Genomic DNA, 12,195 nt, shown 5'->3' on the forward strand with positions numbered 1-12,195 from the left:
CTCTGCGTTAACTCAACAGCTAATATTATTGTAAATACACCATGAATGCATGTATTGCTATAGGATGGTGAACCTCATTCCACCAAAGTTTGTGTTTAGTTCTCGTTCTTGACTTCCGAATTGATCCCAAAACTTTTTTTGTAACTAACGATGACGCGGACGTTACGCAACGTTCTCTCACTCGAAATGTTGTCAATGTGGCTCCTAAGTATCAATAGACGTGATGAAGATATGAATATAACACATTTACATGACTTTTACAACACTTTATTTTGTAGTATTTGGCTTTTCAAGTCCATCTGTGGGTGCTTTAAGTCCATCTGTGGGTGCTTTAAGTCCATCTGTGGGTGCTTTAAGTCCATCTGTGGGTGCTTTAAGTCCATATGTGGGTGCTTTAAGTCTATATGTGGGTGCTTTAAGTCCATCTGTGGGTGCTTTAAGTCCATCTGTGGGTGCTTTGAGTCTATATCTGGGTGCTTTAAGTCCATCTGTGGGTGCTTTAAGTCCATCTGTGGGTGCTTTAAGTCCATATGTGGGTGCTTTAAGTCCATCTGTGGGTGCTTTAAGTCCATCTGTGGGTGCTTTAAGTTCATCTGTGGGTGCTTTAAGTCCATCTGTGGGTGCTTTAAGTCCATATGTGGGTGCTTTAAGTTCATATGCGGGTGCTTTAAGTCTATATGTGGGTGCTTTAAGTCCATCTGTGGGTGCTTTGAGTCTATATCTGGGTGCTTTAAGTCCATCTGTGGGTGCTTTAAGTCCATCTGTGGGTGCTTTAAGTCCATCTGTGGGTGCTTTAAGTCCATCTGTGGGTGCTTTGAGTCTATATCTGGGTGCTTTGAGTCTATATCTGGGTGCTTTTAGTCCATCTGTGGGTGCTTTAAGTCCATATGTGGGTGCTTTAAGTCCATCTGTGGGTGCTTTGAGTCTATATCTGGGTGCTTTAAGTCCATCTGTGGGTGCTTTAAGTCCATCTGTGGGTGCTTTAAGTCCATCTGTGGGTGCTTTAAGTCCATATGTGGGTGCTTTAAGTCCATATGTGGGTGCTTTAAGTCCATCTGTGGGTGCTTTAAGTCCATCTGTGGGTGCTTTAAGTCCATATGTGGGTGCTTTGAGTCTATATCTGGGTGCTTTAAGTCCATCTGTGGGTGCTTTGAGTCTATATCTGGGTGCTTTAAGTCCATCTGTGGGTGCTTTAAGTCCATCTGTGGGTGCTTTAAGTCCATCTGTGGGTGCTTTGAGTCCATCTGTGGGTGCTTTGAGTCTATATCTGGGTGCTTTGAGTCTATATCTGGGTGCTTTAAGTCCATCTGTGGGTGCTTTAAGTCCATATGTGGGTGCTTTAAGTCCATCTGTGGGTGCTTTGAGTCTATATCTGGGTGCTTTAAGTCCATCTGTGGGTGCTTTAAGTCCATCTGTGGGTGCTTTAAGTCCATCTGTGGGTGCTTTAAGTCCATCTGTGGGTGCTTTAAGTCCATATGTGGGTGCTTTAAGTCCATATGTGGGTGCTTTAAGTCCATCTGTGGGTGCTTTAAGTCCATCTGTGGGTGCTTTAAGTCCATATGTGGGTGCTTTGAGTCTATATCTGGGTGCTTTAAGTCCATCTGTGGGTGCTTTGAGTCTATATCTGGGTGCTTTAAGTCCATCTGTGGGTGCTTTGAGTCTATATCTGGGTGCTTTAAGTCCACCCACATGTCACCCTCTTTCTCAAGAGGCCATAAAGCCCCTGCAGAGGGGAGAGGCTGCCGGTCCGGAGCCGGGACCCTTCAAGTGGGCTGCGAGTGTGTCGGCCCTCAGTCTCCGGGGACAAGGAGCCCTCTGTGCGTTTTGCTCGCTCGATCCTCGAAATTCAAAACAGCGGCTCGCTTTGTTTCCGGCGAGATGAAATGAGGAATCGTCACACACAGAAACCGATTCCACTCTGACTCTCCCACACGTCACCTCCGCTACACTACCCGGACGGGATCGCGCACACGGACCCTACTTTGACCAGTAACTTTGTGGGAGTTGTTCCACCACAACAACAACAACAACAACAACAAAAGATCCAAGATCCAGAGCCGCGCTCGTGTGCGACGCTGGATTTGAGTGTTTCATCCTCGGGAAGGAAAGTGTTGACACACGGCGACGCTAATTAACCGACTGACGACAGCGACGACCGTGACGCACCGCCTGACACTCACGCCGAGCCCGCAGGGAGATAACAGCTAGACACGAGGGTGTTGTAGGTCATTCTGTGCACACACACACATGTCAGTGGAGTGCTGGTAAACACAGTATCTGTATCTGGGATAATAGCCAGGTAGGTGTGCCCTGTAAAAACCCTTCCACACGACATGATGAGTGGCATCTGAGAGCTTACAATCTTGATACCGATGCTACAACGACACCACAGCAGGAAAAAAACAACAATGGAAAATTGGATGAACGAACATGGGACTTACAATATATTTTTTAATCAATTAAATATGTAATAATGAAATAAATATACAAACTGATGCTCCTTAGGCTTGAGTTTTTGTCCATTCTTTGATATTTTTTAACTCACATTTGCAGCCAGAAATCACATTTTCTGTTTGTATTTGTAAAACAGCGCCCCCACCAAAGCATCTGCAACCATTCAGGCGGGCAGTGGTACTGCAGCACGGGAGACCAAGGAAGGTTTCCGAAGACAAAACCCCACAACACCGTGATGATGAACTCGGACGGAGCGCTGTGGGAAGTTGTTGAGGGAAAAGCTGCTTTTTGTTGTTGTTGTTTCCATTCCGTCTATTTCACGTTGATGAAAAACACAGGAAGATAATAATTTAACCGGCGCTCTTTAGTGGATTAAGTCAGCGCCTTGGAGCAGAGTCAGAAAAGATGGCGGGTATAAAATTTGGCCGGTAATTAGAGCCACGTTGTTATTTTCCCGGCATGGACCACGACCCGCTTTCATCTTTCTTTCCACCTTAAAAAGTACCGTGCAACACTGGTCTGACTTCGCCCCTTTTCTACGAGCTGATTATTACAAAATGTCAAATAAAAAGTAGAATTCATCATCGACAGATGGTGCACACGAAACCCCGAAACCCGAGCAGAGGCCTCGGATTTGTTTTCTTCTGCTGAGGATGAGTCCGTCTGCCTGAAGAAGAACACCATCCTTTTTTTAAAAACGCTTGTCGTCTTATATTTGAGTCACAACGAGTAGCTGCTGCCCCTGAAAAACTCTTTTATTCCCCGTGTCACATCCGTTCAAAATCCCATTTTCGCATAATCTGAATAATCCAAAGCGCTGAAGTCATAAAGGCACGTCATCTCCTGAGTCATCCCATCAAACAAAGCAGGGGGAATAACTAATTATGAGATATAAAGTCATAATTATGAGATAGAAAGTCACGATTATGAGATAGAAAGTCATGATTATAAGACAGAAAGTCATGATTATGAGATAGAAAGTCATAGTTATTAGATAAAAAGTCACAATTATGAGACAGAAAGTCATGACTATGAGATAGAAAGTCATAATTATGTGATATAAAGTCATAATTATGAGATAGAAAGTCATAGTTATGAGATAGAAAGTCATAGTTATTAGAAAGGTCATAATTATGAGATAAAAAGTCACAATTATGAGATAGAAAGTCACAATTATGAGATAGAAAGTCAAAATTATGAGATAGAAAGTCAAAATTATGAGATAGAAAGTCATGATTATGAGATAGAAAGTTATGATTATGAGATAGAAAGTCACGATTGTGAGATAGAAAGTCATGATTATGAGATAGAAAGTCATGATTATGAGATAGAAAGTCATGATTATGAGATAGAAAGTCATGATTATGAGATAGAAAGTCATGATTGTGAGATAGAAAGTGTGCGTCCGCTTCAGTGGAGACGCTAACCAGCGTCCGGTCACATCGTGATGCGTTCAGGCTCCGTTCATTAATCCGGTAAAATGTCGTCTTTGCTGAGAAATGAATCCAGTTGTTTGAAGGAGATGTTTTCACAACAACATAAATATATATTAGCGATAATTAGAGCACTCAATGTACTTCTTTGATCAGTACAGCGTGTCTGTTATCTGTGTATTCATGTTGTGTTTATGTGCATCATGGGGAAGAAGAAGGAAGTGTTTAAAAAGAGAAAGAGAGAGTGAGAGGAGCAACGGCGGCTGACTTTGAGGAAGTTACTTGTGTTTTCATGTCGTAAACTAATGCGAGAGAGAAGCATCCTCTCTGCCTCCAGCGCGTATGATAATACTGCTGTAACCTTTACAGAAATACACTGATTTATGAAAAACAAATGAAGGAAAACTACAACAGAAAACAGGGTGAAAATATTTGAGAAACTCACTCAAACGCTTTCCCTTCAATGTCTGAGGACAATATACAATATACACAATAATATATTGTATATACTAAGATACATCCACTTCAAATAATAAGAGAGTAAGATAGTGTTTAATTTGCTGAAGTATCAGATTGATGTGTAGTATCGGTTATTATTATTATTGATTATGATAAAGTGGTGGTGGAGCGTCTTCATGGTCTGAAATCAGCCATGGTGAAGGTCAGACCTGCTGCAGTAAAATGAGGTTTTCTAAAGGGACCCCGGTGCTCAGAAACACGACCACGTTTGTCCACACGGGGCGCCAGAATCAAGACTGTCACTGTACTGGATTCTGACAGGGTTCATACACACGACCAGGGCAACTCCATGACTTTTAACCAGATTTTCATGTTTATTATCCAAATGTCCATGACTTTTATCCAAATTAACATGATTTTTAACCCGATTTCCATGACTTATCCAAATTTCCATGACTTCTATCCAACTTTCCATAACTTTTATCTGAATTTCCGTGACTTTTATCAAGATTTCTATGACTTAACTAAATGTCCATGAGCAAACATTGTGTGAAATGTGTGTGTAAACAGTAAAAAGTGATCAAATGTAGTATTTAAACTAACAATGAGGATTCAAAGCATACAGTAAACCTTAAAGGACACAAATGAATGAGAGACAATAGTTTGATTAAAAGAATAAACATTTCTATAGATGCTTGTATGGATGCTGCTGATATTTTGAGCCTGTCTTTTAAAAGCAGATTCATTATTTCAAACTAAATGAACGTCATGAACACATGAATGTAACACATTTACAGGACGTTTAATAGACTTTGGGGAATTATTATTTTCAAGGACTTTTTCAGGTTTTCCATGACCGCGAGAACCCTGCTAATAGGTTTAACGGAAAAAAACCGTCACCTTTTGACCAAATTGTTAGTGATACCTTTATATTCACAAACTTTTGAGTAAACAAACGAGGGCAGAGCTTTGGGGGGGTGGGGGCGGGGCTTTTGGGGGCGGGGCTTCATGTCTTTGTTTACGGTGTTATTCTCAACCAAACTCCTCTTCACTGACATCCGTCAGTGATGTCACACAGAGTTTGATCAGGAGAAAAGAGTAATGAAGTAAAGATAAATCGTGAATGTTTGGCTGAGAATGTATTTTAAAGGTTTTGGAAGTTCTCGTGTTCACTGCTTAAGAAACCTGGCGGGCGACGGCGGTCGAGCTGGTTTGAAAAAAAAGGTGGAAGGAGATATTGTTTGGACAGCAAACCGGAGCCTCGCGTTGAGCCGCTGAGGCTTACAACGGATCCAGCTTCAGGAATACCAACATACCATGACACTTCATTTACTCACCCACACACACACACACACACACACACACACACAAGGCATGCAGACACACACGTACTTGGCACCGTCGGGACCCTTTTGGGCTTTCAGGAGTAAATCTGGTCACAAGCAACGGAGGAAGACGAGAAACCAGAGAGAGAAACAGCTGCTCAGTATGCAATAAAATCAAAAATGGAACGCCCCCCAATTTAAACCTTTTTGTCTTTAATTCTCTCTCTCTCTACCTCCCCCTCTCTCTCTCTCTCTCTACCACCACAGTACACACAAAGTTAAAGACTTTAAAAACATACCTGATGCCGTACAGATTGTAATTGAGCTCTTATAATCACAGCACAGATGTAAATGCAGTTTAAGGTCATTCGTCGTTTGTTGAGCTGCTCGCCGCTCGTCCGTTTAAATAAAATGTCTTTACGAGCTGAGAAAGCAAACACAGCAAAAGACACGTTTATTTTCTGGGCTTCGTTTTTTGAATTCCAACAACTTTCCTCAGTCTCTCTAAAAAAAAAAAAAAGAGCTGCATTTTGCTCGCTGGTTCTAATGCGTCTGCAATAGTTCTTATAAACACAATGCTCAGACTCCCGTGTGTGTGTGTGTGTGTGTGTGTGTGTGTGTGTGTGTTGCACCGTTCAGGACGTTGGATCTTAAGCTCGAGGCTCTGCAGACCAAACAAATCAATCTCTGTCTTTATAAACACGTCTAAAGTTACATGGAGGAGGCCGCAGAGCCAGAGCTAATAGGCAAAAAACACTGCCACCTCCTCTCCCCCCTTCTCCTCTTCCTCCTCTACCTCTTCCTCCTCTACCTCCTCCTCCTCCTCCTCCTCCTCCTCCTCCTCCAATACACAATCTGTCACCGACACATGTAATTGTGCGTACAGGTAGAGTCGAGGTGAGAGGAGTACAGCGTCTTCAGCAGATCTGTGTTAAGTGTGTGTGTGTGTGTGTGTGTGTGTGTGTGTGTGTGTGTGTGTGTGTGTGTGTGTGTGTGTGTGTGTGTGTGTGTGTGTGTGAGAGAGAGAGAGAGTTCAAATGTGATCGATTGCAACGCTGCTTGATTTATTGTCTTGCCCCTCATTTTTTTGGGAGGACGCAAGAATGAGTCACACAGCTCTACTGTTGAGGACGTGCAGGCGCACACACACACACACACACACACACACACACACACACACACACACACACACACACACACACACTCGCAAACATATTGAGGACATAAAACTTAAAGGAACGCTAAATATTTAAGGGAAGTAAAAAAATTAATGAAAAACACAAAACCGGCTGGATGAGAAAAGTATATATTTAATTGCTCTCTCACTAAGAGGAAACATATTCAGCGACACGCTGAGCGCTGATTCAACACACTGAAATAGACGGCGACTCATTCAAGCGCCGCTCAACACAACAGTGTTGAGGCGTTTCCCAGACTCCTCTCTGTTTGCAGTCTGGACTGAATCTCACTGCTTGTCATTAGCAAACTGGGATGACTTACGATAAGAGTTGTGCAATAGACGCTGTGTGTGTGTGTGTGTGTGTGTGCGTGTGTGTGTCTGGTGCAGTGATTGAGAACAGGAGAAAGCCAAACACCCCGTGAAGCTACAGGCTTGCAAAACATTTTGAAAACGGCTCCTTCGGGCTTCCCTCTCGGCCGCCGAGGATCTCGGAGTTGGAAGCTGTTTTGTAAACTAAACGGAGCGTTGCAGTCGGAACATGTTGCACTGGACCGAGCCACTCAACTGAAGCGAGGAAACGGGATTAGTTCCATCGCTGTAATCTGCAGTATGAGTGTGAAACGCTAACATCTTGTGACCTTGAAGTCACAATCTGGAAGATCTCTAAGTTTCACTCTCTTGGCGTGGTGGAGTTAGCGAAGTAGCTAACGAGCAAGCGTAGCCGTTTTTTTTAAAAAAAAGGGTGGAATTGAACGCCGTGGCCGTCGTGTGATTCATTCTGTTCGGATCGTTTCAAGTCGCCGGGGTTGCGTGAGAGCTGCTAGTTAGCTTGCATGCTACACTGGTTGCGGAAGATCAGCCCGATGGCTGCCATCTCTGCATGTTTTGGTGGACGGGTGGAGGAGGTGTGTGTGTGTAGGAGGAGAGGGTGGGGGGGTTTGGAGCAGCTGCTGGCCGGCATGAAGAGTCGGCTGGAAGAAGAACAGATGATCGATTGAGGGCGAGCGCTGCTGAGGCAGAACAGGAGGCCTGTTGCAAGTGTCTGTTAGCGCCGGTAAGCAAGCGCTAAAGCATTTTCACTGCAGCGGTGCCAGAGCAGCGCGACGTGAGTCCTCCCCCTCTCCCATCCCCTAAACTGAAGCGTCTCACCGAGGGACAGATGAACAGTGTCCAGCCTGCTGGACGCGAGAGCGAGAGAGCGAACTTCTAGCGTAACTAAAACTTTTGCAACAGGACTGTTTTCTGCAAAACATTCCTCTCGTGTCTCCGACTCTCCTCGTCGCTCATCAAACTCTCTCCTTCGCTGCACGGGCACGTTAGCCGGAGCATCTTCCAGAGCCTCTTTGCTGTAGAAAAAACTAAAACCACAAACGGTCCTAAAAGATGCCTTTTCCTAACTGACTAAAAAAGGTCACGTGACCTTCGCGCCGCGCCGCTTTAGCTCCTGCGGTTATAAATTGTCTCCGTAGCGCAGAAGCCAGAGATCCTGAGGCTGAACCTGTGGCGGACGTGCCAGATGCCGCGTCGCGTCCTGATCCCCCCCCCCCTCCCCCTTTCCCACCCCTCGCTCACATGACTACATTCTATTGAGAGTGACCTTTGACCTCACCCCCACCCCTCTCCCGACCCCTTTGGCTGTGTCAGCAGCAAAAAGCTTTTGATCTCTTATGTTCCGACGAGGAAAAAAAAAGGATAACACGATGATGCTAAGGCACCCGCTGCAGAACGGAGGGAGGCGTTTTCATGTGGGGGAAAACAGTTTCAAAAAGGGCTCCGAACGCAGGCTTCTCTCCGCTTGAGGTGCCGAGTCAGCAGTCTGGATGTGGGTTAGACAGCCCAGACTGGATTGGCGGAGAGGGGGAGGGGGAGGGGGAGGGGAAGGGAGAGGGGGAGGGGAGTAGCCGCTCCTCTGACTCTGACCTTTGACAACTGGCTGTAATGTCTCCTGTGGGACGCCAGCCTGAACCCTCCCGGTGACTCGGCGGCAGAGCCGAGGCTGTGAGTGTTAACAACATGCAGCGGGACGAGGACTCGATGAACTCACTGTGGTGACAGCATACCTGGCCGAGGACGAGGAAGAAAGGCTTCTCACATCAAAACAATACACACACACACACACACACACACACACACACACACACTCTTCTTTCTCTTATCAGTTCGTTAGTACTCTTTTTTTTTTTTCTTCTTTTTTTTCCGTGAAAATTCAAGCTGGTCTTTGTTACGTTATCAGAACGCCCGCTGATGAGTACTGACAGCTTCAAGGAGAGAGAGAGAGAGAGAGAGAGAGAGAGAGAGAGACACACACACACACACACACACACACACACACACACACACACACACACACAAACAGACAGACAGATAGGAGGGAGTGTTATTAAATGTAAAGTGATGTGTTTGATGACCTCAAACGAGCGACTGGATTCATTCAAACTTAAATACTTTTTTTTCCTGATGTGAAATATACTTTTGTTGTTTTTTTACGTCGCACTTTACTTCCTGGAATTCATCGTGTTGATCGTACGACGGTGTGTTTGAGTGCAAAACGTGTCCAAATAGTAAGTTAGTGTTGTTTTAAAGAAAATAATTTGACAGTAATTTATTAAATGAAGGAGTTATTTTCATTTGCTAAGTATTACCACATGTATATATCCCATAGGGACAGCAGCACTACACTCCTAACAAGCCTCGCCGTGGTATTTATCCCTTTATCCCGTTAGTTATAACGGGGATAAAGGATCATGGTGAACTTGGAGTGGCGTTGTGTTTGTGAAGATAATCCCGCTGAACAAACACACGTCGGTCCCATAAACGTTTGTTGGCCACGGAGCTCAGTTTCTGCAATTAGTCTGCAGAGATGCACCTGCAGCTCTCTGACTGGCCACGCCCCTTCAGCTCTCTTACTGGCCACGCCCCCTTCAGCTTTCTTACTGGCCACGCCCCCTTCAGCTCTCTAGCTGGCCACGCCCCCTTCAGGTATAGGCTCAGGCTTGTCAAAAAGGACACTGACCTACTTTAAAGCTTTGACAAGACAAGGTGTGAATAGCACTGTGTTGCAATGTGTGTCTGTGTCTGAGAAACATTCAACGCAACACACACACATGCACACATATACACACACACAAACACACGCTTTATAGCCGTCCCTCACCTTTGTGTAATCTTGTTACACAAAGGCCGTATTAGCGTTAGTGACGAGGATAGAAAGAGAAATTAATGGTTGTGTTGACAAGCGAGACGATGACGACGGAGGAGGAGGAGGAGGAGGAGAAGAAGAGGAAGAGGAGGAAGAAGAAGAAGACTACATCTGGATAGCAGACAGAGCTGGGATGAGCTTTATATATAAATATATGTTATTTGTTTAAAAGGTATATAGAGAGAGCTGTGAGCAGTATGTATTATCTTTTGTCATGAATTGTAAATTCATTGATTGGATAATAATTATTTATTTTTATATATTATAGAGAGAGAGAGAGAGAGAGAGAGAGAGAGAGAGAGAGAGAGAGAGAGAGAGAGAGAGAAAGAGAGAGAGAGAGAGAGAGAGAGACTTTTGTCATCAACTGCAGAACAAAAGCCAATCTGAGCAGATGAAGACTGGAGTTAATCAGAAAGGTCAGCAGAAGAAGATCCGGCTAATACGACCACACGCGTGTTACAGACCACACGCGTGTTACACGACCTCGTTCTGTGGCCTCAACGTGTTTCTGGGGAGCCGGACCGAGAGGCGAGAGCAGCAGCGCCGGCCGTCTGCAGCGTGCACGAGCATGCTCGGTCCTCCTCCCCTGAGACACGCCCTCTTGTCATACATGACCAGCGGCACGTGAAGTTCACATGAGGATAAGGGAAGGGTGAAAACAAAGCCACGCCCACAATCGAGGCACACACCGAAATCTGTTTTGTTGACAAACTGCAATCCGTTTAAGAAATACATAAATAAATCCTCCTGTGCAGACAAGAGACATTTCCTGTGAAAGTCCTCGTGTTTCTCGTGCAGATTCAGCAAGGCTCACTTCACCGTACGGCCGCCGCCGCCGCCGGGCCGTAACCGTGTCAGCGGCTCGACACACACACAGTAACCAACAGCATGTGTGAAGCGAGGGAAGCTGTGCACAGACTCCGCCTCCAGGCCGGTTACATAATCACCTCGCTGCGCTCCGCTTCTGCCCGGCTGCATTCTCTGATTCGGCCACTTTTTTTTATTTTTTTTATTTCATTTTGCTTAAAGAGTAACAAAGAACTTCCTCAGCATGACAAACGTGCATGTGTCTGTGTGTTAAAACGTGCAAAGATAGTGGCAGCGAAAACTCACTGCATGAAACATTGAGAAAAAAAAAAGCACACACAGCTTCCTGCCTGACACACACACACACAACACACACACACACACACAAGGCGCCGATGCATCCACTGGCCCGGCTCGTCGTTACAGAGGCGTCGACGGGGATGTTTTTGGACTCAGAGGCAGTTGAGTGAGACATTTATACGCACACAAAAATCCCCTAAAAAAGACAATATTCTCACAAAGCTATTATTCCACTGATAATATACAACGAGAATATAAGCTAATGTAACCGGTGGAAGACTCGTTTGAGCAAACACAACCTCCCCTCCTTCTTCATTCCTTCAACCACCTTCCTGACAAGCTCAGCACATTGCTATATTTGCACTTTTTTTATTTTAAACAACAACAAAAACAACCTGTTGATATCCGAGTCCTTGGTAAAGTTTTAAAAGTAGGTGTTGTTTTTGGTCTTTTCGGGCACGCGTCTCTGCAAAAACTACCGCCGAGTCGGTTTGAGGTCACCGCTCGCAGCTCGCCGTAAAACAGGAAAATGTGTTGCAATCCGCCGTAAAAAAAAACCAAACAGTTACTCGTATGAAAAGCTTTTAAAACCTGCATAATAATCGACAGACCCCCCACATGTCTTAATCTGGAAATGCTTCATATTTTAGAGGAATATACCGTTCATGTGACCCATATAAAATTCAGACTATTGTCATATTGTCATGCAGTAACAGAGGAACATTGGTGAGTGTGTAAACGTAGCGATCGAGACGCCTTAAGGACCGAAAAGCGACAAAGTAATTCTCTCCGTTCTCCCTGTCTCGAGCGACTTGGACAATCCGGGCCCTTGTCTCCAGCTCTGGCTCTCCTCTGGAGGCACATTTCGAAACTCTCGTGGCTGGAACGGCGAACATGTGGTCAGTTGTCCGTTCACTCACTCACACACACACACACACACACACACACACACACACAGTCCCGTGCCCAAACCGCCGTACAGTTGTGGCCAGAGGGCTGAATTCCACTTCTATTCTCGTCGAGGGACACGTTTGGGTC

General features: G+C 45.0%; 1 protein-coding gene across 1 annotated transcript in view; it reads right to left on the bottom strand.

Moving 5' to 3' along the window:
- slc2a4rg (SLC2A4 regulator) overlaps positions 1-12,195 on the bottom strand; it is a 34,088-nt gene that overhangs the window by 19,692 nt on the left and 2,201 nt on the right. The gene's annotated exons all lie outside the window — the stretch shown is intronic.

Source organism: Clinocottus analis, unplaced genomic scaffold (genome assembly GCF_023055335.1).
Source record: "Clinocottus analis isolate CAN_PGR_092001 unplaced genomic scaffold, fCliAna1.0.p SCAF_4, whole genome shotgun sequence".
NCBI lineage: Eukaryota > Metazoa > Chordata > Actinopteri > Perciformes > Cottidae > Clinocottus > Clinocottus analis.